Here is a 26,013-nt window from a genome sequence, read left to right on the forward strand (position 1 = left end):
TGATAGTGACCGAGCTAAATATATCACGAAATAAGCGTCGAACGATAAAACTATAAAGAACGAAACTTGTCTAGCTTGAAGGGGGAAATCAGATGGCGCTATGGTTAGCCCGCTAGATGGCGCTGCCATGGGTCAAACGGATATCAACTAAGTTTTTTAAAATAGGAACCCCCATTTTTATAACATATTTGTGTAGTACGTAAAGAAATATGAATGTTTTAGTTGGACCACTTTTTTCGCTTTGTGATGGACGGTATTTCGGTATTAGCTTCGTGATACATCACCCATGTTAAAATGGGCCGTTTACCAATTGCGGAAAAGGTCGGTATCGTGTTCATGTATGGCTATTGTAATCAAAATGCCCAACGGGCGTGTGCTATGTATGCTGCTCTGTATTCTAGACATCGTCCAAGAGTCAAGACCGTTCGTCGGATAGTTACGTTATTTAAGGAAAAAGGAAGTGTGTCAACCACATATGAAACGTCAACCTCGACCTGCAACAAATGATGATGCCCAAGTAGCTGTTTTAGCTGCTGTCGCGGCTAATCCGCACATCAATAGCAGACAAATTGCGCGAGAATCGGGAATCTCAAAAAAGTCGGTGTTGAGAATGCACCCCTACCATATTTATATGCACCAGGAATTGCATGGCGACGACTTTGAACGTCGTGCACAGTTCTGCCACTGGGCACAAGAGAAATTACGGGACGATGGCAGATTTTTTGCACGCCTTCTATTTAGCGACGAAGCGTCATTCACCAACAGCGGTAATGTAAACCGGCATAATGTGCACTATGGGGAACGGAAAATCTACGATGGCTGCGACAAGTTGAACATCAGCGACCTTGGCGGATTAATGTATGGTGCGGCATTATAGGAGGAAGGACAATTGGCCCCCATTTTATCGATGGGAATCTAAATGGTGCAATGTATGCTGATTTTCTACGTAATGTTTTACCGATGTTACTACAAGATGTTTCACTGCATGACAGAATGGCGATGTACTTACAACATGACGGATGTCCGGCACATAGCTCGCTTGCGTTTGAAGCGGTATTGATTAGCTTATTTCATGGCAGGTGGATTGGTCATCGCAGCACCATACCATGGCCCGCACGTTCACCGGATCTGACGTCCCCGGATTTCTTTCTGTGGGGAAAGTCGAAGGACATTTGCTATCGTGATCCACCGACAACGCCTGACAACATGCGTCAGCGCATTGTCAATGCAAGTGCGAACATTACGGAAGGCGAACTACTCGCTGTTGAGAGGAATGTCGTTACACGTATTGCCAAATGCATTGAGGTTGACGGACGTAATTTTGAGCATTTATTGCATTAATGTGGTATTTACAGGTAATCACATTGTAACAGCATGCATTCTCAGAAATGATACGTTCACAAAGGTACATGTATCACATTGGAACAACTGAAATAAAATGTTCAAACGTACCTACGTTCTGTATTTTAATTTAAAAAACCTACCTGTTACCAACAGTTCGTCTAAAATTGTGAGCCATATGTTTGTGACTATTAAAGCGCCATCTATCACAAAGAGAAAACAGTGGTCCAACTAAAACATTCATGTCTCTTGACGTGCTACACGAATATGTCATAGCCGCCTGGGGAGGCCGAGCGGTTCTAGGCGCTACAATCTGGAACCGCGCGACCGCTACAGTCGTAGGTTCGAATTCTGCCTCTGTCATGGATGTGTGTGATGTCCTTAGGTTAGTTAGGTTTAAGTAGATCTAGGTTCTAGGGGACTGATGACCTCAGAAGTTAAGTCCGATAGTGCTCAGAGCCAATATGTATTAAAAATGGGTGTTCCTATTTTAAAAAAACGTAGTTGATATCCGTTTGACGTATGGCAGCCCCATCCAGCGGTCCATCAAAGCGCCATGTGCTTTCCCCCTTCAAGCTGGACGAGTTTCGTTCTTTGTAGTGTTCCAGATTGTAGCGCCTAGAACCGCTCGGTCTCCCCAGGCGGCTATTACATATTCGTGTAGCACGTCAAGAGACATGAATGTTTTAGTTGGACCACTGTTTTCTCTTTGTGATAGATGGCGCTTTAATAGTCACAAACATATGGTCCGCTGTCTTCGTCTGCCGTCTTCATCCACCGTCTGCGTCCGTCGTCATGAGTGCCCAGTCTTCTTGTTATGTCCAGTCTTGTTCTTTTCTTCCCTTCCCCTTGTCACTATGAACACTCCCACCACCACTACTACCACCACCACCATTGTATATATCTCTCCCTCCGCTGCCACCACCACAATTGCGTGGTGTGCCCAATCGCCCTCCCATTCCATCCCCCCGCTTCTCACCCTCCCCTCTTCTTCACTCTTCGTAGCCCTGTCCCCAGCTCCTTCCTCCTTATCCTCCTCTGATCCCTTCCCTCCACTCCCTCACCCTGTTCCCACCGTCTCTGCTGCCCCCGTCAGGGTGGTGGCCCGGAGGGCCCACGGCCCATGCCCCGCTCTCGCCATCACCATCATCTTTGCCATCGGCATCACTGTCGCCATACCCATCTTTGGTGCCAGCACCAGCCTCCATGCCGGGACCTGCCCCCTCCTGCCATCTCCCAGTTGTCCCAGTTGCTCCCATCCCACATGCCTCCTCTCACAATTCAGTTGCTGTTAAGTGCCCCAGTGGCACCCCTGCGTCCTCCAATCCCAAAATGTCCCAGCTCCATCCTTCTCCCCCCCCAGGATGCCATTGATGTCTCCCCGCTTTTCCCTTCTGCCACCTCTGCTTCCTCCTCCTCCTCCTCTCCTCCTCCTCCCCCTCCTCCTTCTCATCCTCCCCTTCCCCCTCCTCCTACAATACCTCTTGTCCCATCCTGATCCCTCACTACTCGAGGCCCGGAACATCACCCTGCTCCTCCCCCAACACTGTTCCGGAGCCCCCATATCCCTCCTCACTCCCCGTTGGGACTCTGTTCTAATCATCTCCCCTAGCCCCACCCTTCACTCCGACATCCTCTCCCGAATCCCCAACACCTGCTTTGGTCCCAACACCTCCATCTCCCCTGCTCCTTCCCCTTCCCCCTCCCGCCAACCCCAAGCCCCATGTCGCCCACTGACCCTCACCACCGTGATCATTCGACTTAGTCTGACGATCATGGAGGAGGAGGTTCTGGCGGAGCTTAATGTGTATCCTTACCTAGACGTCCATGTGGTGCACCAGATTTTCAGTCCTGCTGGCCCCACCCACCTATGCGGGTGTGTTCTGAGCACGCCCCTCCATTGACCTTCGCCTGGACGAGGGTGCCCTCTGTTCCATCGCTGGTACAAAGTGGGCCCCTCCTGTTCCCCTCCACAATCCCTCCACTGCCAGAGGTGCCTGTGTTACGATGAACACCCGATGTCAGAGTGCCACGAGGCCCCCATCTGCCTGCACTGCAGACAGGCCCACTTCCTCAGGCAGTGTCCCAACCTCCAGTCCCCTCCCTCCTGCAACACTTGCAACCTTCTGCATCCCACCTACTCCTAGAAATGCAAGGCCCGACCCCATCCACCCTCTAGATGCCCCCACCCCTCCTGGCAGCTCCCCCTTTCTATCCCCCCCTGCTGCTGAGGTCATCATTAGGTTTATCACCATTATCCTCCAGAATGTCCATCCATTCCAGCGCCCCCACACCCTCCAGCAGGTATCCCTCACTGCCCGATCCATCTTCCACCTTAACACTTATGCCACCTATTCCCAAAACCAAGCCCACTTCACCTTCTCCTGTCTCGACACCCTTGTCTAAATTCCTGTCATGGTGTGACAGCACCGTATCTTGTTTAACAATATCCACTCCATACCCACCAACAAGAACCTCCTCATGCACACCCTCCCAACCCACCACATGGATGCCTTCCTCTTAAATGAAATCTTTCTTCAGCCCCAGCATACCGTTCACACATCACCCTAACTCCTCCACAGGTTCAATAATCCTCTCCCAATAGCGTGTGGCAGAGTAGCCATTGGTCACCACCACCAGATCCCTGTTTGGCTCCAACCCCTCCTTCCTGACCCCAGAGAACAACTGATCCTTAGTCTCTTCTTCTTCGGCCTTACCATTACTTGCGCCACCATCTATGTCCACCCCACTGCACCTATTCCTTTTGACTTCCTTTCCCACATCGACTGTATCTTCTCCTCTTACATGAGTGCCGCCGAACTCAACATCCATAGTCGTTCTGCCGCCCAGTTATGGTGGTGGCATTGGTTCCTCTCCTCCGTCCAAGGTGACCCAGTTCCCATTCCCCAGCACACCCATCCAGAATCCAATACCTCTCCAAATGTCGTTCTCTCCTCCCCTAACCTCCTTGGCTGCATAGCAGTGGACATCCATGACCCCATTGGAAGTGACTATCACCTGTCCTCTTCACCATTTCAGATGGTCGACGCCTCCATCCCAATCCCCACATCGACCCTCCCACAAAGTATGTCCATGATTATTCCTGTGTCGAGTGGAATGCCTTCTAGGATACCCTCTCTACCCAGATTGATAGCCACCCCCTCGCCTACCACCACCCTGACGATGTTACCCACGCTGCAGCCTTTCCCTAGCAGACTGAGGCTGTGGAGGCCCACGTCCCCACCGTCGCCATCCACCCACACTGTCCCACTCTACCTCCACAGGCTGTCCTCATCCTCCATGAATCCCACTGTATGTTCTGTGCCTTCCTTCACACGCACAACCAGGACACACTAAGACCCCACCGGCAACTACAACGACACGTCAGAAACTTGCTCGCGCCAGACATGCACCTGACTTAATGCTACCCTACCTATCATCTAGTCCAAGTACTGGTCAGCCTTCTGCCGCCTTACTCGATCTAAACCCCCCCACCCAACTACCTCCTCCTTCATGATGGCCGACCATTCCCTGACAACCTTAGTAAGGCCATTCACTTTGCCTCCTACCTCTCCGATATCTTCACCCTCCCTGATGATCCCCAGTTCAACTGATCCCTCTTCCCTGATGTCAGCGATCGGACTGACACCTCTGTCCCTCCTCTTGCTCCTGGCTTCCAGTACTTGGACAACATTACACACAACGAACTCAATGCCCCATCACAACTCAGGATATCATTGTTACACTCAGCGCGAGATGCAACACCACTCCCAGTCATGATCGTGTTACCTATTGCCATCTCTGTGAAGCTCCCACCTTCTTCCTCTCCACCCTGGCCCAACTCTAGAATGTGGTCTTGCCCACTGGCTTCTACCCCGACCTGTGGAAAACCTCCTGGATCCTGATGTTCCCCAAACCCGATAAACCACCATCTGCTGTCTCCTCCTACCATCCCATCAGCCTTACCTCGGTATTCAGCAAGGTCCTGGAATCCATCCTTACCCGATGATCCAATAGCATCTCCGATAGCACTGCCTCCTTTCCACTACCCAGTGTGTCTTTCGACCATCTTTCTCTACTGATGACCTTCTCCTTCACCTCACGCTCTGAACAGCACAACTCCCGTCGCTCCACCATCTTCCTCTCCCTCGACCATGAACGCGCTTACGACCATGTATGGCATTCTGGTCTCCTCTTCAAGCTCCAAACCTTCGCCCTTTCTAACAACTACATATGTCTGATCGGGTCCTTTCTTTCCCAACTTCCTTCCTATGTCACCATTCATAACACAGATTCCTACACCTTCTACCCCTCCGCCGGTGTGCCCCAAGGTTCTGTCCTCTCCCCTCTTCTATACCTTCTACATACAGCGGACATGCTGCTGACTTCAACCCCCATCCATCATCTCCAATACGCCAATGACACCACCTTCCTTACCCTCCCCCCACCCTGCAACACTCCCGACACCGTCTCCAATCCCATCTTAACCGGTTTACCGCCTGGTGTAACCAGTGGTTCCTCAAGGTCAATCCTTCCAAGACCCAGGCGATCATTGTAGGCAAAACCACCTCTTCCTTCCGTCTCCTCGACTTCTATATCACCTTTTATGGCCATCCTATCACCCTCACTCCCACGCTCAAGTATCTTGGCGTCACCCTTGACTGTTGCCTCTCCTGGACCCCACCATCTCCGGACGATCCAAGCCAAGGCCTGCTCCTGACTCCATCTCCTCAAGCTCCTTTCTGGCCGCACATATTGTCTGGACCCCTCCACCATCCTCCACACCTATAAATCCTTCATCCACCCTGTCCTCTGCCACACTCATCTCACTTGGCTCTCCACCCCTCCTACCTTTTACAAATCTTTTCAAATCCAAGAACACCATGCGCTCTGCCTCACCTACCACATCCACCTCCCATCCCCCACACAGATCCTCTATGACCTCATCCCGTTCCCGCACCTAGTACTTTTCCTCGAATCGATACGGATCCTCTACACCTCTCGCAAACTTGATCCACCTCACCCACTTGTCTCTCCCATCCTCTCCCACCCCCGTCTACTGCCGCACCTCCATTCCCACATCCCACCTGCTCTCCATCTCTCCACTCTCCATACCCTCGATCAAGGTGGCTTCCACCAACTCCCTGATGATGCCCTCCTCCCCTCCATCCATCCCTTATGCCAACTTTTTGATCCTCCCCATCCACCCCCTGTGTTTTTTCCCAAGGGCACCCTCTCTCCCTTCTCACCCTCCTCCCTTCCTCCCTCCCTCCACTTCCCTGGGCCTCCCCTAACCCCCTGCCTTCTTTCCTCCCTCTCCCATCTCCTCTGCCACTGGCATCCCTCCTCCCCCACCTTTCCCCCTTTTTGCCAGATCCCCGGACTCGTACACGTATACTGAACTTTCGCGCGCCAGAGATCATCGCCTAGTGTCTGTGTGCCGTCATGTTCGTGTTCCAGTGTTCCAGTTTTTCATCGTTACTGCTCCAACGTTCGCGTGTGTCATCGCTGTCGTCTCTGTGCGTGTCCACGTTTCTGAACGTTTTTATTTTGGACACTGCGCCCATGAATGACTCCGTGTATTTTAACTTTGTCTGTTCTGCGATTGTCTCCTTTTGTATCATTAGTCATATCTGTGGCGGAAGAGTGGCGTAGTATGCCGCTGCTGGCCTACCTGTATCAGGTGTGAAAATAACAATAAAGAAAAAAATTGTTTATACATATGATGAGAGCTTGGTGGTGGTTTTTCGGTTATGTTCTCGTTTTTTTTTTTTCTCTCCTCTCTTTTCTTTTTTCTTCTGTCTCCCTTTTCCCCTTTTATTATTGTTTTGTTATCAAAACTGATATTTTTTCCCATTAGCAGCTTATATTACATGATTATTTGACAATGGTCTACTGAAGTTTAATGATAGTACCAAGTCACCCTGATTAAAAATAAATAAATAAATAATGGTAAGGCGACCGCTCGCGATAAGCGGGAAATCCGGGTTCGAGTCCCGGTTCTGCAAAAATTTTCATTGTCGTCATTCCATTATACAGATGACAGTAGTCCTTATTCGCATTTGCAAATTCATTTGATGAGATCGAAGAATTTCTAGCAAACAGAATAAAGCATGACATTCTGAACAGAGGGAAGTTTTCAGACGTTAAGGTAACTACGTGAGTGTTACAGCATCATAGCTTCACAACTTACAGTGTGTCCCAGGAAGAATGGTTAGTATTGAGATACGACAGGGAAGATAATTTAAAGCAGAAAACATATGCCATATTCCGAAAACATATGCCATATCCGAATGGTTTCAGAAGTAGAACACATTTAATATACTTCGTTATTTATTTTCTGTATTATTCAATGCACGGTCAGGTTTACATATTTATTCATGTACAACAATTAGGAAACATAACATAAACCTTTTACAACAAGTTTCTTAACGCATTCGTATCTAAGCATTATCGTGTGCTGGTGGAAGGACTACGCTCCACCATTTCAACAATGTATAGCTTTTCCTGCTCAGGTTGTTGAGGTACGCGTTGAGAAAAATACATGCGAACTTGGAAGAATACTTGTTTCAAGCAATGTGCAGAAAACCCCGGTAAAAACTCTAAGATCAGGAGTTCGACGTGACTGAAAGCGCCGGCAGTATTCATCGAATGCTGCAGGAACATTACCATTGCAGAAGCCGTAAACGCACACCATATCTGCATATTCGTCACTAGTGTGCATGTGTGGCACTTTGGTCAGTAAAAACACATTTAGTAAAAACACATTCAACCGATGTCTCTCTCTATATATATTATCCATCCCTCGTACTACTTCACTCACGTCACATCATGAACAACCGTACATTAAACGGGGTAGTGTAACGGAGGAAAGGTATCCCGAGCAGAGAGAGTTGAAGCAAAGAGGCTATGGACTAGAAGGAAACGTCAAGACGTTTGGGTGGGTAAGACACACACGTATGCGCCACTAGCCCATAAACAAATGTACAGGCTGATTATAATGAAAGATAAACTTTCAAACCGCTGTAGAAATAACACCTCTGGTCAGAATTACGTCAAATTGCAACGGAATGTTGTCGGAGAAGGGGGAAAACGTATGGCAGAAGAAAAATAAATAGTTACGAAATGTAGCAATAGATGGAGCTGTAAGAATCACAATTTAACACAAATGACAAATGAATCGTGCGACAATGACTAAGGTGTACTTTTGATGTTAAACAATGTACTTCGTTATTTATTTTCTGTATTATTCAATGCACGGTCAGGTTTACATATGTATTCATGTACAACAATTAGGAAACATTACATAAACCATTTACAATAAGTTTCTTAACGCATTCGCATCTAAGCATTATCGTGTGCTGGTAGAAGGACTACGCTCCACCATTTTAGCAATGTATAGCTTTTCCTGCTCAGCGGAACACTGAACACAACATCTTTCAGACAGCCCCACAGCCAGAAGTCACACCGATTAAGATCAGGTGATCGGGACGGCCAGGCTGTAAGGAAATGGCAGGTGATAGTTCTAGCATTTCTGAAATAGCGCTTCAGCAGCTGCTTAACTGGGTTTACAATGTGACGAGGTGCGCCATCTTGCACAAAAATGATCCCATCCACACATCCACGCCGTTGGACGGCTGGAATGACGTGGTTGCGCAAACGACACTCATAGCTCTTACCAGTGTAAGTACAGGTAATAACACTGGAAGCACCAGTCTCTTCGAAAAAATATGGCCCTATGGTAAATGGCGCCGTAAACCCGCACCACACAGTGACCTTTTCACGATGAGGTGGTACTGGTTAATTTGCGTGTGGAGTTTCCGTTGTTCATATTCGGCAATTCTATGTATTGACGTATCCTCTCAGATGTAAGTGGACTTCGTCTGTCTACAAAATCTCCCACGGCCATTCATTGTCCACTTCCATGCGAGCAAAAATTTCTGAAGTTAAGGTCTCTGTTGCTGGCAAGTCAACAGGAAGCAACTCGTACACGTGGGTAATTTTCAATGGATAGCAAAGAAGTATGTTTCGTACGATTTTACGCTCCGTGCTCACGAGTATGTCCAATGTTCGGGCAATTCTCCGTGCACTATACGTTTGCACACCACCACTCGTCTCCTCCTTCATTGCTGTGGCCGCTGCTTCCATTGACGTCGAATTAATGCGTTTCCTCCCCCTACCAGGTTGCACACTAAAAGATCCCGTCTTTTCGAATTTCCGAATCATTTTCTCCAGACCGACAGCAGTCATCAGGCCAACGCCGTTTCTCAAACCATTCAGTGTCCGTAACTTCTGCAGGGCGACGTGTGCACAGTCATCATTCTTGTAATACAGCTTTACAAACAACGATCCTGCATTGAGACAGTCATGGCGAACGTCGGAGACACGAAAGCAGGAAAAGCCGTTTACCCGGCGTGTTTACACGAACTTCAATGGGTCGTGCGGGTGACAGGTGTTTCCATTTACGTATTCTGACACATACAGTGCCATCTATGTATCAATTTTCAAACTTTTTTTCTTCTGCCATACGTTTTCCCCCTTCTCTGATAATATTCCGTTGCAATTTGACGTCATTCTGACGAATGGTGTTATTTCTACAGCGTTTTGAAAGTTTAACTTTAATTATAATCACCCTCTGCATTAAATGTGTTCTATCTTGTAAACCAGGGTATATGTGCATATGAAGTTTGTTGTTTCAAACGACCGTTCCTGTCATATCCCTGGATACTCAACTTTCTTCGTGGGACACCCTGTATATAAATGACATAGTAGATAATCCAGAATGAGATTTTCACTCTGTAGCGGAGTGTGTGCTGATATGAAACTTACTGGCAGATTAAAACTGTGTGCCCGACCGAGACTCGAACTCGGGACCTTTGCCTTTTGCGGGCAAGCGCTCTATCATCTGAGCTACCGAAGCACGACTCACGCCCCGTACCCACAGCTTTACTTCTGCCAGTATCTCGTCTCCTACCTTCCAAACTTTACAGAAGCTCTCCTGCGAACCTTGCAGAACTAGCACTCCTGAAAGAAAGGATACTGCGGAGACACGGCTTAGCCACAGCCTGGGGAATGTTTCCAGAATGAGATTTTCACTCTGCAGCGGAGTGTGCGCTGATATGAAACTTCCTGGCAGATTAAAACTGTGTGCCCGACCGGGACTCGAACTCGGGACCTTTGCCTTTCGCGGGCAAGCGCTCTACTATCTGAGCTACCGAAGCACGACTCACGCCCAGTACCCACAGCTTTACTTCTGCCAGTATCCCGAGTTCGAGTCTCGGTCGGTCACACAGTTTTAATCTGCCAGGAAGTTTCATAGTAGATAATGTCGGAATTTCCGTGAGGCTTTTTGCGGGTGATGCTTTTGTCTCCAAAGAAGTTGCAATTGTAGAGAACTGTAGTGAAATGGTGAAAGTGCTGCAGAGGGTCGACACTTCGCGCGGGTAGTGGCAGTTGCCTTCAACACAAACAAATGTAACGTATTACGTACACATGAAAAGAAAAACTTACCATTGTATGAGTACACGAATGCACAACAATCACTGGAAACAATTATCTCCATAAAATATCCAGGGGTATCGTATAGAGCGAATTAAAGCGGAACAAGTAGATGAAGTGTATCGCAGTTAAAGCAAGTGGCCGTGTGGGATCCATTGGAGGGGTCCTTGGGAAATGTATTTCTATCAACAAAGGAGGTAGATTACAAAACCCTCGTTAGACCATAACTTGAATGTTGCTCGTCACTCTGGAATCCGTACCGGATAGGATTGATACAAGAAATAGAGAAAAACAGCGCGTTTCGTGACAGATTCATTTTAGTAAGAGCGAAAGCGTTACGAAGATGCTAAGCCAACTACAGTAGCAGACGATGCAAGAGAGGCTTTCTGCATCACGGTGTGGTTTACTGTTGAAGTTGCGAGAGTGCACGTTCCTAGAAAAGCCAACCAATATATTGCTTTTTCCTATTTATACCTCGGGAAAACACCATGAAGATAAAATCAAAGAATCGTGGAGAGATGCAGGTTTACCAGAAATTTTTCTTTCCTCGAACCATTCGCGACTAGGATCATCATCATCATTTATCTGCTATATTAGCGGGTCCTTTGCCTCTCCATTTTCTGCGATCCATTGCTTCCTTCTTAAGGCTGCTGTATGTTGTACCGTCCATCATGTCATCCAGTATCTGGAATCTCTTCCTTCCTCGCTTCCTTTTCCCTTCTACATAACCTTCTAAAACTGTTTTTATCAGTCCGTCATTCTTTCTTAATATATGCCCAATCCAATTTCTTTTTCTTCTCTTTATTACATCTAGTAACTGCCTTTTCTCTCCCACTCTTCTCAGTACCTCTTCATTTTTTACTCTGTCCATCCAACTTATTCTTTCCATCTTCCGCCATGTCCAGATCTCAAAAGCCTCCAGCCTTTCTCTGTCTTTTTTCCTCATAGTCCATGTTTCAGCGCCATATAGAAGAACACTCCATACAAGACATTTTATGAGTCTCTTTCTGAGTTCTCTGTCCATACCGCTGCAGATGATTCTCCTTTTCTTATAAAACGCCTCTTTTGCCATTGCTATCCTCGTTTTAATTTCTGTAGACTAGGATATAAAAAGGAAAAATGACAGTGGTAGACGAAGTACCAGCCGCCACACACCGTCAGGTGGCTTGCGAGGAATTGATGTGGATGTATTGGTGTTATATCCAGGGCAACAGTCCTCGGTTGCCTGATAATTTTGTATGGAACCACTATTCCCTACTATTCATGAAGATACAGAACTTATGTAACGCCTTCAATTACAGTGAGTGGGGAAAATTCATAGGAAGGCACTGGATGTAATATAAACACTGAGTCGTTTCTCTCCACACCCTCAGAACTGCAGTAACATGCTGAGGTATGGTCTCTACGAGGTGCAGGAATCGTTCTGGAGCAATACTGATGTCACTAGCAGTGACCGTCGAACCCACTGTATGACTCCGAGATTCAAAATGGTTCAAATGGCTCTGAGAACTATGGGACTTTACATCTGTGGTCATCAGTCCCCTAGAACTTAGAACTACATAAACCTAACTAACCTAAGGACATCACACACATCCATGTCTGAGACAGGATTCGAACCTGTTACCGCAGCAGTCGCGCGGCTCCGGACTGAGCGCCTAGAACCGCGAGACCACCGCGGCCGGCGTATGACTCCGAGACTTGGCGAAGTGAAGTTCGTTCGTTATTCAGTAATGGTTCTCCTGTTTGGCTGTTTCCTTACGTGGAAACACCGTCTCTGCGAGGTTTAAGATACATCTGGTCAGTGCTGATGTAGGGAACTGGACGTCTTGTGTAATGTCCGATATACTACAACCCGCTCATCTTATCACGATTATCACCTCACGTTCGAAATCCGTTAAGTAGGCACATGCTAACACTTTCACTAAAAACTGAGTTATTGATGCCACGTTTCAGCCCACGTTTTATTATATTTTATCAGACAGTATATGAAAGCTCACGCTGGTGTAAGCTAGCCGGCAGTCGAGATCGTTAGAACTACCCATCCAACAAAGTGGGAAATATAATTGCGTAGGCTTCCGCGGCTAGAGCCAGTCGACATAAAAGATTTCTGGGTATGGTACAACGTCATATTGTATAACACTACTGCTGCTGGAGAAAAGCCAACGTTTCGGCCACGGTTGCAGCGGCCTTCTTCTGGGTCTAATGACATTATGACGCGGTACCATACCCAGTAAACTTTTATGTCGAAAGTAGGAAATGGTTACGAGGCATGGGAGAACTGGTGTGAGTGGAAGCAGCGTCGCGCTAGGGCGTATAGAGAAGCGGTGGTTCATCTACTACAGTCGTCGCCAAGCGCTTAACTTTGCTTGTATATATCTGTTGTTTAAATATTTGCGCAGAGTTCCAGCTATCCTGAAGACATTATGCATGCTGCTGGATTTGTAATTACTATTTCAATAACTCCACATTCAAGCTTTAAGTTTGTTTAAAGATTTCATTTAATGTTATACACCATTCGCTCACTGACTCGACCAATCAGAAACTTGCCTGAAGTGGGTAGGCGGGAAAATGCTAGGTCGGTAAGCAGTTTGTAACTATTTTTCAGATCTGCAACATGATCGTGGTAATAATCGATATTTTCTCTCATCCAAATTAATTTAAACTTTAGGCCAGCCTCGATAAAGTTTTGTAATGCAGTTAATAATCTTTCTTTCGTGGGGGATCAGGGTTGCGTACAATTTTTTTAAAGAAATTTCCGCCACTTCACCGCTAATTGTTTATTAATTGTTTATTTATTTTACAATCACGATTTCGGCTTTATAGCCATTCTCATGTGGATGTTGAAAGGTTAAAACTGTCTGCCATGTATATGAAATGTCATCGTCGAAAAAACGTGTTTCTGTTCTGATAGACCAGTTGCAGTGTTACAGGATATGTGTGCATATCGAAGATACATAATAAGGCTTATAGAGTGCACGATGGAGAACCATTGGCACGCAGTACGTCTTATTTAATAGCTAATGTATTCCTGTAACCTACATTCGTCGCTTCTGTTAGTAGCATATGTCAAAAAAGTAGTATCCCTCGTAAAAAAAAACTAACATACCGAGTGAACAGAATAAGTTCTTATGAGTGAAAGGTTAATACTGGTGATACCGAAAACAACAGAATTAAGTTATATTAGAACAAACCAATGCCTATGATCCACATAACAAAAATTAGAATCCACAACTAAGTGAAAAAAAATTGTGATTAAAAAAAGGTGTCTATCTAATGAGACCCCCAATGAGACCCCTTTCAAACACTGTCACATGGTAATAATGCTGTGTCACATGAGGATGCTGCACCTCCGTGCCCTTCACAGTGATCACTCAACATCTGACGCTGTTCGCTCCCATTACATACACTAATAGGGCTGGTATCAACAATAAACCCCAACAAAGACTAATGCACTCTGGTGGGAACCCTACCTATCTCACAGCGTTGCAACACTAATTTAGATGGAAGAGTCAAAGAAACTGGTACACCTGAGTAATATCGTGTAGAGCCGCCGTGAACACGCAGAAATTCCGCAGCACGACATAGCATGGACTCGACTAATGTTTGAAGCAGTGCTGGAGGAAACTGACACCATGAATCCTGCAGAGCTGTCCATAAATGGGTAAGAGTAGAACGGGTCGAGATATCTTCTGAACAGCACGTTGCAAGGAATCCCAGATGTGCTCAATAATGTTATGTCTGAGGAGCTTGGTGGCCAGCGGAAATGTTTAAACTCAGAAGAGTGTTCCTGGAGACACTCTGTAGAAATTCTGGACATGTGGGGTGTCGGATTGTCCTGCTAGAATTGTCCAAGTCCGTTGGAATGCACAATGGACATGAATAGATGCAGGTGATCAGATAAGATGCTTGCGCACGTGTCACCTGTCAGAGTCGTAACTAGATGTATCAGGGGTCCCGTATCATTGCCACTGCACACGCCCCACACCATTACAGAGCCTCCACCAGGGCGAAGAGTCTCCTGCTGGCATTCAGGATCCATGGATTCACGAGCTTGTCCCAGACTCATATACGTCCATTTGCTCGACACAATTTGAAACGAGAGTCGTCCGACGAGGCAACATGTTTCCAGTCATCAACAGTGCTATGTCGGTGTTGACGGGTCCAGCTGAGGCGTAAAGCTTTATGCCGTGCAGTCATTAAGGTTACACGAGAGGGCCTTCGGCTCCGAAAGCCCATATCGATGATGTTTTGTTGAATGGTTCGCACGCTGAGACTTGTTGATGGCCCAGCATTGAAATCTGGAGCAGTTTGTGGAAGAGATGCATTTCCGTCACGTTGAACGATTCTTTCCAGTCATCGTTGGTCCCGTTCTTGAAGGATCTCTTTCCGGCCACAGCGATGTCGCAGATTTGTTGTTTTACCGGATTCCTGATATTCAAGGTACACTCGTGAAATGGTCGTTCGGGAAAATCCCCACTTCATCGCTATGTCGGAAACGCTGTGCCGCATCGCTCGTGCGGCGAATGTAACACCACGTTGAAACTCACTTAAATAATGATAACCTGCCGCTGTAGCAGCAGTAACCGATCTAACAATTGTCGTATATAGGCGTTGTCGACCGCAGCGGCGTATTCTGCCTGTTTACATAACTCTGCATGTGAATACGCATGCTTATACCAGTTTCTTTGGCGCTTCAGTGTACATACGAGCGAGCGGCGTGTACATGTAAGACGTTACATTGACGTCCAACCAAGTCTTATCAGTATGAGATTTTCCACTCTGCAGCGGAGTGTGCGCTGATATGAAACTTACTGGCAGATTAAAACTGTGTGCCCGACCGAGACTCGAACTCGGGACCTTCGCCTTTCGAGGGCAAGCGCTCTACCATCTGAGCTACCGAAGCACGACTCACGTCCGGTACTCACAGCTTTACTTCTGCCAGTACCTCGTCTCCTACCTTCCAAACTTTACAGAAGCTCTCCTGCGAACCTTGCAGAACTAGCACTCCTGAAAGAAAGGATATGCGGAGACATGGCTTAGCCACAGCCTGGGGGATGTTTCCAGAATGAGGTCCCGAGTTCGAGTCTCGGTCGGGCACACAGTTTTAATCTGCCAGGAAGTTTCAAGTCTTATCAGTGTTTCACATCTCTTTGTCATGTGTGTAAAGGTGTGCGACAGAAATATGGTAACACCAAAAACAGAACACATTACCTACCATGCCTATTACGGTTTAGGAAAATCGTATCGGATCTTATCTATATTGCTTGTGGTTACGCTCTCTGGTTGGTAATCAGCAACGGCACCGAGAGTGGTGTCCAAGAGGGCATGTGGCTTCGCGGTTTGAGGCGCCATGTCACGGGTTGCGCGGCCCCTCCCACCGGAGGGCCGAGTCCTCCCTCGGGCATGGGTGTACGTCTTGTCCTTAGCATATGTTAGTTTAAGTAGTGTGTAAGTCTAGGGACCGATGATCTCAGCAGTTTAGTCCCACATCCATTTGAACATTTGGCATGCGCCGCGATTTCCAATCCATTTACAGGCATACCGGGTTCACGTGGAAGAGTCTCTGTTTGCCGACCAAAAAGAGAGGTTTCAGCTGGCGACAACAGTGCCGACACTATTCCGAGCGGGCTATCTGCATGGGCGCCTTGAGGGCAGCGCGTGTCAGAGTTCGCGAAACCTGCGTGGGCGCCTATGCGAGCGTGCGGACAGGCGGCTAAGTGGACGGCTGTACATCAGGCGAAGGAATCGTGGGATTGAGGATCGCGACCAAGAGAATATTGGCGTACCAGTCACCATTTGGCACAGCTCCTGTTCACCCAGAAAGAACTAACCTTGGTGAGCACGTTTCAAAACATTTCCTGTTGCTGTGCACTTGTGCCGTATAGCCGACTTTTAACATGCAGTCCAGTCTGTTTAGTGCTGTTTGCCGAAACTTCACTCTCCAATGGGTGGCAGTTGGTTTGTTACATGGTGTTTGTTATTGCTTCCGACGAACTTCAGCCGGCCGAAGTGCCCGCGCGGTTAAAGGCGCTGCAGTCTGGAACCGCAGGACCGCTACGGTCGCAGGTTCGAATCCTGCCTCGGGCATGGATGTTTGTGATGTCCTTAGGTTAGTTAGGTTTAACTAGTTCTAAGTTCTAGGGGACTAATGACCTCAGCAGTTGAGTCCCATAGTGCTCAGAGCCATTTTTTCGACGAACTTGAAAGCAGTTGATTATTCATTATTTGTTGTTAAGTTACTTCCACCCTTAATCTGTAATTACGATCTCGCGTTGGAATTAAATATCATTTGCCCTAGATTCGTTTGAATACCGAGGAAGAAGAGATTTTAGAGTTACAGCTGGTCTGATCTTGCTCAGGGGGTGAGTCTGGTTTTAAGAATTTTGTTTTGTGAATATTGTAACTGGTCCTGGTGGATGCTGTACCTTTGCTTAGTTCTGTTTCATTAGGCTACCATCATGACAGCACTGTTACTTGCAAGCTTCATCTCAACTGTACTACGCTTATATTAGGCTGGTATTGCTTTATCATTCAAGAGCTAATAGCTGTTGGCGTTAGGTACAAGCACAATTATTTCAACTTCTTCTTATTTGTGAAGTTTAAATTATTTATTAGTGTCGTGAAATTTTATTTTAAATGTATTAGGTTGGTGCATAATTTCCTAGCGTTTTTCCGTAAGTTTAATGTCGCACGATGGTGGAATGATCACAGTTCATCGTATTTGCCAGTACTCGAGTACACTGACGTGAATCAGCGTATATTAATGCGTTTAAACAATCTTCAGCAAGCCCCGACGGTCTCCCTGAAGGTGGAGTCTCACTAATGTCAAAGTAACCCACTTCAAAATGAGAAAACCATTTTATTGCCGTTCTCTGTCCAGTGGCACTGTCCCCATATGCGGTGCAAGTGTGTGTGGCTGTCGCCGCTGCTGTCGATCCTCTATTGAAATCTAACAGAACAGTATGCCGGAAGTGTTTCGATTTCTCCATTATGCACTACATTTTCTAGCGTCCGCAACTCCACTCACTTTCTCCAAATGACACAATGACAACAACAGTCAAGTAGCAATAAAAGCGACAATCGATATATAAATCCATAGCAACCAGAATATCAACACTACAGGCCATTAAAATCGCTACACCAAGAAGAGATGCAGATGATAAACGGGTATTCATAGGACAAATACACTATACTAGAACTGACGTGTGATTACATTTTCACGCAGTTTTGGTGCATAGATCCCGAGAAATCAGTACCCAGAACAACCACCTTTGACCGTAATAACGGCCCTGACACGCCTGCGCATTGAGTCAAACAGAGCTTGAATGGCGTGTACAGGTACAGCTGCCTATGCAGCTTCAACACGATACTACAGTTCAGCAAGAGTAGTGGTTCAAATGGTTCAAATGGCTCTGAGTACTATGGGACTTAACATCTTAGGTCATCAGTCCCCTAGAACTTAGAACTACCTAAACCTAACTAACCTAAGGACATCACACACATCCATGCCCGAGGCAGGATTCGAACCTGCGACCGTAGCAGTTCCGCGGTTCCGGACTGCAGCGTCTAGAACCGCACAGCCACCGCGGCAGGCATCAAGAGTAGTGATTGGCGTATTGTGACGAGCCAGTTGCTCGGCCACCATTGACCAGACGTTTTCAGTTGGTGAGAGATCTGGAGAATGTGCTGGCCAGGGCAGCAGTCGAACATGTTCTGTATCCAGAAAGGCCCGTACAGGACCTGCAACATGCGGTCTTGCATAATCCTGCTGAAATGTAGGGTTTCGCAGGGATCGAATGAAGGGTAGAGCCACGGGTCGTAACACATCTGAAATGTAACGTTCACTGTTCAAAGTGCCGTCAATGCGAACAAGAGGTGACCGAGACGTGTAAGCAATGGCACCACATACCATCACGCCGGGTGATACGCCAGTATGGCGATGACGAATACACGCTTCCAATGTGCGTTCACCTCGACGTCGCCAAACACGGAGCGACCCTCATGATACCGTAAACAGAACCGGGATTCATCCGAAAAAATGGCGTTTTGCCATTCCTGCAGCCAGGTTCGTCGTTGAGTACACCATCGCAGGCGCTCCTGTCTGTGATGCAGCATTAAGGGTAACCGCAGCCATGGTCTCCGAGATGATAGTCCATGCTGCTGCAAACGTCGTCGAACTGTTCGTTCAGATGGTTGTTGTCTTGCAAACGTCCCCATCTGTTGACTCAGGGATCGAGACGTGGCTGCACGATCCGTTACAGCTATGCAGATAAGATGCCTGTCATCTCGACGGCAAGTGATACGAGGCCGTTGGGATCCAGCAAGGCGTTCCGTATTACCCTCCTGAACCCACCGATTCCATATTCCGCTAACAGTCATTGGATCTCGACCAACACGAGCAGCAATGCCGCGATACGATAAACCGCAATCGGGATAGGCTACAATCTTTTATCAAAGTCGGAAACGTGATGGTATGCATTTCTCCTCCTTACACGAGACATCACAACACCGTTTCACCAGGCAACGCCGGTCAACTGCAGTTTGTGTATGAGAAATCGGTTGGAAACTTTCCTCATGTCAGCACGTTGTAGGTGTCGCCACCGGCGCCAACCTTGTGTGAATGCTCTGTAAAGCTAATCATTTGCACATCGCAGTATCTTCTTCCTGTCGGTTAAATTTCGCTTCTATAGCACGTCATCTTCATGGTGTAGCAATTTTAATGGCCAGGAGTGTACATGCAAAGCAAAAACGCTAGCAACTTATGCACCAACCTAATATTTCTGGGCACCGGCAATGAACGTGTAATCTATGGAACTTTTGAAAAGCCTCTCGCTTTTGTCAACTGATTATCGTGTATTTGTTAAATGTATCCCGCTTATGTGTTTTAGAAGTACCTGTGACTGTATTATCTGGCCAGCGTCCAATAATGTATACTGGTGCCGTGTTTGAGTCCAGCCAATGTTCGATGGATTTTAAAAGGACGATAATTGGATTCATGCTGCCATTTATAACTGTATTGTAAACCTCTCCGCAAACTGTTGTTGTTTGATACTTACGGGTGCAGTGCTGGTTTATTTGAACAAAACTGTTCTTGTGCAAGTGGTGTTTCTTTGGCAGACTAGTCCTACCACTCCCCAGGCACCTAGCTCATTGCCATTCCAAGCTCCTGTAGGGCTTTCAGTGGAATTGCGTATCATACTTCCTGCAAAGTAGTGGCAGTGGCAGGTTCAGGTAACGATAAAGGACGTGGATAGCGATCACGCACCCTTCTTTCCAAAGTAGACCGAAAAATATCATTAATTCTGAGAACTGGTGAAACGGCCTTGCCGCAGTGGTAACACCGGTTCCCGTCAGATCACAGAAGTTAAGCGCTGTCGGATTGGGCTAGCACTTGGATGGATGACCATCCCGTCTGCCGAGCGCTGTTGGCAAGCGGAGTGCACTCAGCCCTTGTGAAGCAAACTGAGGAACTACTTGATTGAGAAGTAGCGGTTCCGATCTCGGAAACTGACCTACGGCCGGGAGAGCGGTGTGCTGCCCACATGCCCCTCCGTATCCGCATCCAACAAGACCTGTGGACTGAGGATGACACGGTTGCAGATCGGTACCTTTAGGCCTTCATGGCCTGTTCGAGAGGAGTTTAGTTTACTTCCTGGTGACTGTGGTGGCCAACGGAGATGGGAAAATTTATCCTCGTACTCACAAAAGGAGTTCTGGGCGATGAGAGCTGTGTGAATAGGGACCCTGTCGTCTTGAAACAAAGCCTCATCATTGGGGATCAAAGATTGTACCGTAGGTTGGACCCGGTCAACCAAAGTGGTCACATAATCCTTGGCAGTGATACGACCTTTCACAGCAACCACGGGTCCCATCGAATAGTCCGATATACTGTAGCTTCTCAAATCATCACTGGACTCCAGCCATGTTTTAAGCTTTTGACATAAACTTGACCAAAAGATAGAAAGAGTGTGATACAAGACTCGTCCGAGCAAATGATTTTCTTCCATGAATTTCTGTCACAGATCAGTGGTTTGGGGATTCCAGCTCGCCCTGGCATTCTCTGCTTATGGAGTTCCCTTTGCGCTGTTTTGCTGATGTAAGGCTTGGCGAGTGCAGCATTCGCTGCAGCAGTGAGTTTTCCAGCTGTCTTCCTCTTTACTTTTCCGTCACAGTTTTCTTCAATAACCGTCTGCCACGATCACTCAGCGCACACTTCCGCTCGCGCTGTAATGCAGCGGATGCTGTTTTCCTCTTTCCCTGTATAAGGTGTAAATAATCAATGCAGTGTCTCTTGAAACACCAACGCTTCGGATCCCTTCGTTACGGAATCAGTCAGCTTACGAGAACTAACAATTTGCCCACGATCGAGTGAACTGAGCTCTCGAATTATGCACTCACAAATGAAACACTGTACTGATGATCCCAGCTTATACTTGCGACGTATTGAGGACATTACACTGGTTCTGTCAAACACAACAGCGCAATCTGCAGGATGGGCCAGCATCTGCATTTATGTTCACGCATGCATTTCTCGCGGTGTTTCCACATTTTTTTACAATGCCTGTATACAAACGACCCAGTGGATAGCGTCGGAAAACCCAAGAGCTTTTCTTGGTCGCTGTTATAATGAAAAAAATCACAAAACTATAAAATTGTGGCGAAATACGAGAAGATTTATGGAGGATCTGCTCATGGTTCAGGGGCTGCCAGTTGACCCTCAACATTAACAAACGTAAGGTACTGTGCAGAATCAATAGGAAAGATTCATTATTGTATGATTATACGATTGCATAACAATCAATAGAAGCAATCACATCCATTAAATATAGGAGTATACGTGCGGAGCGATTTAAAGTCTGACGACCACATGATAGTTATCGCATGCAACGTTGATGTAAGACCGAGATTTATTGAAAGATTTCTCGGGAGGTGTAGTCTACCCACGAAGGAGGTAGCTTACAAAACCCTCGTTCTACCACTGCTTTAATATTGCTCCTCATTGTGGGCCTCATACTAGATAGGACTGGCAGAGGAAATACAGACGCTACAAGGAAGCTCAGCACCTACCGTTACAGGTTCATTTAGCAAGCGCGGATGCGTTGCGGAGGTCCTCACGCAACTCAAGCGTTTTGCATTACGATGTAGTTTGTTGTTAAAATACAGAGCGTGTGCGTTTCTAGAAGCGTCAAGCAGCATATTGCTTCCTACCACAAATATCTCGCCGAAGAGCATGCTCACGCTGATACTTACCAAGAGTCGTAATTCCTGCGGATATTTCGTGACTGAAACAGTAAAGACTGAAAGTGGCAGTGGTACACAAAAAACCTACCGCCACACACCATAGCATGGCTTGCGGAGTGTGGATGTAGATGTAGATATAAATCATCGTCATCATCTGCATCTGAATCTTCCTTCTACGCTGCCAGGATGGCAACTGTTACTATTTCGATATTTAAATTCACTTTATTCACTCCTTATTCAACGTACAAGTTGAACAATAGTAATAATATGGTAAAACTACAAAGCGGGCTACATCCGTTGGAATGGACTGCAGAATTATGAGGTGATCCAAGAGGCTCACCAAAGAACACCGAGAACAGATGTTATTCGTCTCTGTTTGAGCTGTTTCTCCTAGAGCAGACGATGAGACACCGGGCAGGCTGTCAGTGATGAGCCAAGGAGGATAGCGGAAGGGTTCCAGCGACAACTCAGCGGACCGGCGTGACGTGCGGGGACACGCCATTGCCTGCTGTGCACGTAGATAGTGGTACAAGTCCATTTTTGTTCATATTGGGATTGAAAGTTGGCAATACTCTCTTAGGATGTAAAGGTTGGCTACAGCGCGCATACACAAGCTCTGGAATCTAAGATATTGTTGTCGCGCCTCGCAGCGCACGGATTAACGAGTGGCAGTTTTGAAGCCAGTGTAGGAGCCCGCCTGCTGTGGTGCGCACGTGTGTTGGGCGAAGGGTCGTCGCCGAGCTGCCGTACTGCCGTGTCCGCCAGCAGCCACACAGGATTTGGTATGGAGTTGATATTTTTATAATTTACAGCGCGCTTATTAATTAAAAGAAAAGGGTTTGTGTATGTGCGTAGCAGCAGACGGTAATTTTGATAATGATAGGAGTTGAATTCTTAAGGGAGGCCATTGTTAGGTGACTACATTAAGTATTGATTTTTGTCATTGCTTTTTTTTTTTGTAATTGTCAAGGAATTGTTTCACTATGTATTTAATTGAGATGTACTTCAGTCTGTCTCAAGAGTTTGATTAATTTGTAATATTGCTTTAATGCCATTGGAGGCAGATTCACATACGAAGCGATTGTTCAAAGAGCTTCTAGCGTTTTGTTAATTGAATGAGAAAGAATCGCTTTCAGAATATAGTTTTTTGTTTGGGTTATCATTTATCGAGTTTAGATTTGACCAAACCCTTTCTCTTGAATTGTATGTAGTTGTAGTAAGCCGGCCGGAGTGGCCGAGCGGTTAAAGGCGCTACAGTCTGGAACCGCGCGACCGCTACGGTCGCAGGTTCGAATCCTGCCTGGGGCATGGATGTGTGTGATGTCCTTAGGTTAGTTAGGTTTAAGTAGTTCTAAGTTCTAGGGGACTTATGACCACAGCAGTTGAGTCCCATAGTGCTCAGAGGCATTTGAACCATTTGAAGTTGTAGTAAGCAGCAGCAGCCGCAGCAACAGCAGGAGCCGCCATACAGAACATGCATTGCACTCAGCATGAATAATAGGTTCTTTATGTTTTTGTTAAATAATGGAATGCAGCAGATCAAGCAGTGGCAGCAGAAAGACCAAGTAAGTTATTTGTTGCGCACAGGACCAATAAAAAAAATATAAGTTTTAGCGATCTCTGTAATAGTAAAGTTAACAAGAGTACAAGCACGAGATTTTCAGTAGAAAACACGAGATAAGAAGAAAGAGCTCGCGACTTTCAAGATACAGAGTCCTAAAGTTAAATGAGCGCTGAAAAATCTGCAGTTGAGATACCAGAAATATTCAAGCATATCAGTTCTTGCTAGAGATGAACTTTTCTTTTTGTTTGTTTCGCTCATTAATTTCAGAAAAATTATAGATAGAAAAGTGGAGGTAATGGACTTGTACCACTATTGAAGTAAGCCCTTCATATGCAAACCGTAGGAGACTCGTACACGATCCCTCTTCCCGTTTCCTGCTTTCAATCCGTTGCAATGTCCTCAGTCGCTGCTCAAATCTCAGCTATCGACGCCTGCGACGCCTGCGCATTGAGCTCTGCATAACGTTTATTTAGCCAGTACACGAACTTTCACAACTTTCGTAGATACACACAACTTTTCGAATTTCAAGCTCATTTTCTTACCTAAAGGTGAAAATTCATTTATGACTTCGATTGAGATAACTGAATTTTGCCAAAGCTTTTGTCTATTAAAAAATAAAATAACAACTGGAACTTTTTTTCGTGAAATTAGATCATGAAAGCTATCCCATACAAAACCTATTATCTCATTGCGAATAGACAGTCGTTTTCACTTTCAGTTAATGTCAGCAACTTACGCATAAATCAGGAGCGAAAATTCAATCACATGACGACACCTGATAAATTAAATATGTGTAAAGTGACTGGAATGAAATGAGGTAGATAATTTCAAGCAACTATACAAGGTGATTCCACAACGTTCTTATGAACTTCCAGGGATAACGGATAAGCGTAAATGTATCAATCTGAGGTTAGGGACCCTGGTCGGGAAACGACTGAAGTTATAAGCGAGAATCGTTCTGATAACTCTGACAGTGAGCCTCTTCTATTGTAAGCCCTTAGCTGTTCATTTTTCGGGAGGAGGTAGTAGGAACCGAAACAAGAAAATAAGTCCAGTAAACATGCTCTGAAATGCATACCTTAAGAGCTATGAGCACTTGTTGATCTTTGTTACTGTGAAACACATGACGTCCACTGAACAATTGTTCATAACTCTTTAAGGTATGCATTTGAGAGCCCATGTTTGCAAGCCAATTTTTTTTTCTTGCTCTAAAATTGAGAAAACCCAAGGGCTTACAGTAGAAGAGGCCCACTGTAAGAGGCACCTGGACGATTTTCACTTGCAAATTTCGAATCGGTAGTTTACGGAGCAGGGACGTAACTTCAAATTAACAGATGTACACTTCTCCATAGTCCCTGAAAATTTGTAGCATTGTCATGAAATCACTGGGCATGTAATAGCCGAGCCATTTTTTATAGTGTGAAGGTTTATATTAAATAAATCGATTTCATCCGAAGCAGTCGATCAAATATCGTTTATTTGGTATCGATTTCAGACTGTTTAAAAGTGTGAGACATACAACGCTAAAGAACTACCTGGTGATGGTCGCCCACGGGCAACAACACCAGGCGATGACCGCTGCGTGCAGAACTGTGGCTAGTAGATACCCTAAGGAGGTTCCACCAGATGTGCCTGCTGTCGTTTTGAAAGCAACTGAAAGTACTGTACCGACAAAGACAGTACATAACCGTCTCCACGCAGTGAATTGATCTCTATGCGTCTCTCATGAACAGTAGTACTAACCCTACAGCACTGTGGTGCTTGAGTAACCCAAGACCAAGATTTAATTTTATATGGTAATGTTTGCCAACAGCAACAAAAGCGCTGTACCACTGAAATTCACAAATTAAATTGAACGTAACAAAGACCGGAAAAATTGATAATTGTGGAGTGTATTGTGTTATTTAATAAAGAATCTATATGGTGACAGACGGCCAATGTGAACAAACAGGAACTCGCTTGGCAGCTGCACCGCATGTCGCCTGTGAAAACAGTTTTATCGAATAATGAAGTACAAATACACGAGGTTAACAAATAAACTCTTTCGATACTACTGAGATCCGAGTTTCATAAATTGGTCTAGCAGCTGCGAAATAAGAGACATGTTGTAACTGCGTCCAGTTAACTTTAAACAAAAATATGACGATACGTAGGAAAACATCATGTTCGGTCAAGCCAAAACTCCAGCTTGATTTTACATTAACTAGCAAACCATCTACACATTTCATTGCCTTCTGTTGTTTTTATCAACGTTTTTATTTATAAATAATCATTCTTTCGGCTAGTTTAACGCCTATGTCAATCTATGTCAGCATCATCGTCTGTCCTGTCTCCTACCTCTCAAAAACCTTTTAAACAACGCAATATTT

General features: G+C 46.1%; 1 non-coding gene across 1 annotated transcript; it reads right to left on the reverse strand.

Annotated features, from left to right (window-relative positions):
- Positions 1 to 15,668: 15,668 nt before the first annotated feature.
- Trnas-cga lies at positions 15,669 to 15,743 on the reverse strand. Its single transcript has one exon. It is a non-coding gene; the product is annotated as a tRNA-Ser (tRNA).
- Between the last annotated feature and the right edge of the window lie 10,270 nt (positions 15,744 to 26,013).

This window comes from Schistocerca piceifrons, chromosome 1 (assembly GCF_021461385.2).
Source record: "Schistocerca piceifrons isolate TAMUIC-IGC-003096 chromosome 1, iqSchPice1.1, whole genome shotgun sequence".
In the NCBI taxonomy this organism is placed as follows: Eukaryota; Metazoa; Arthropoda; class Insecta; order Orthoptera; family Acrididae; genus Schistocerca; species Schistocerca piceifrons.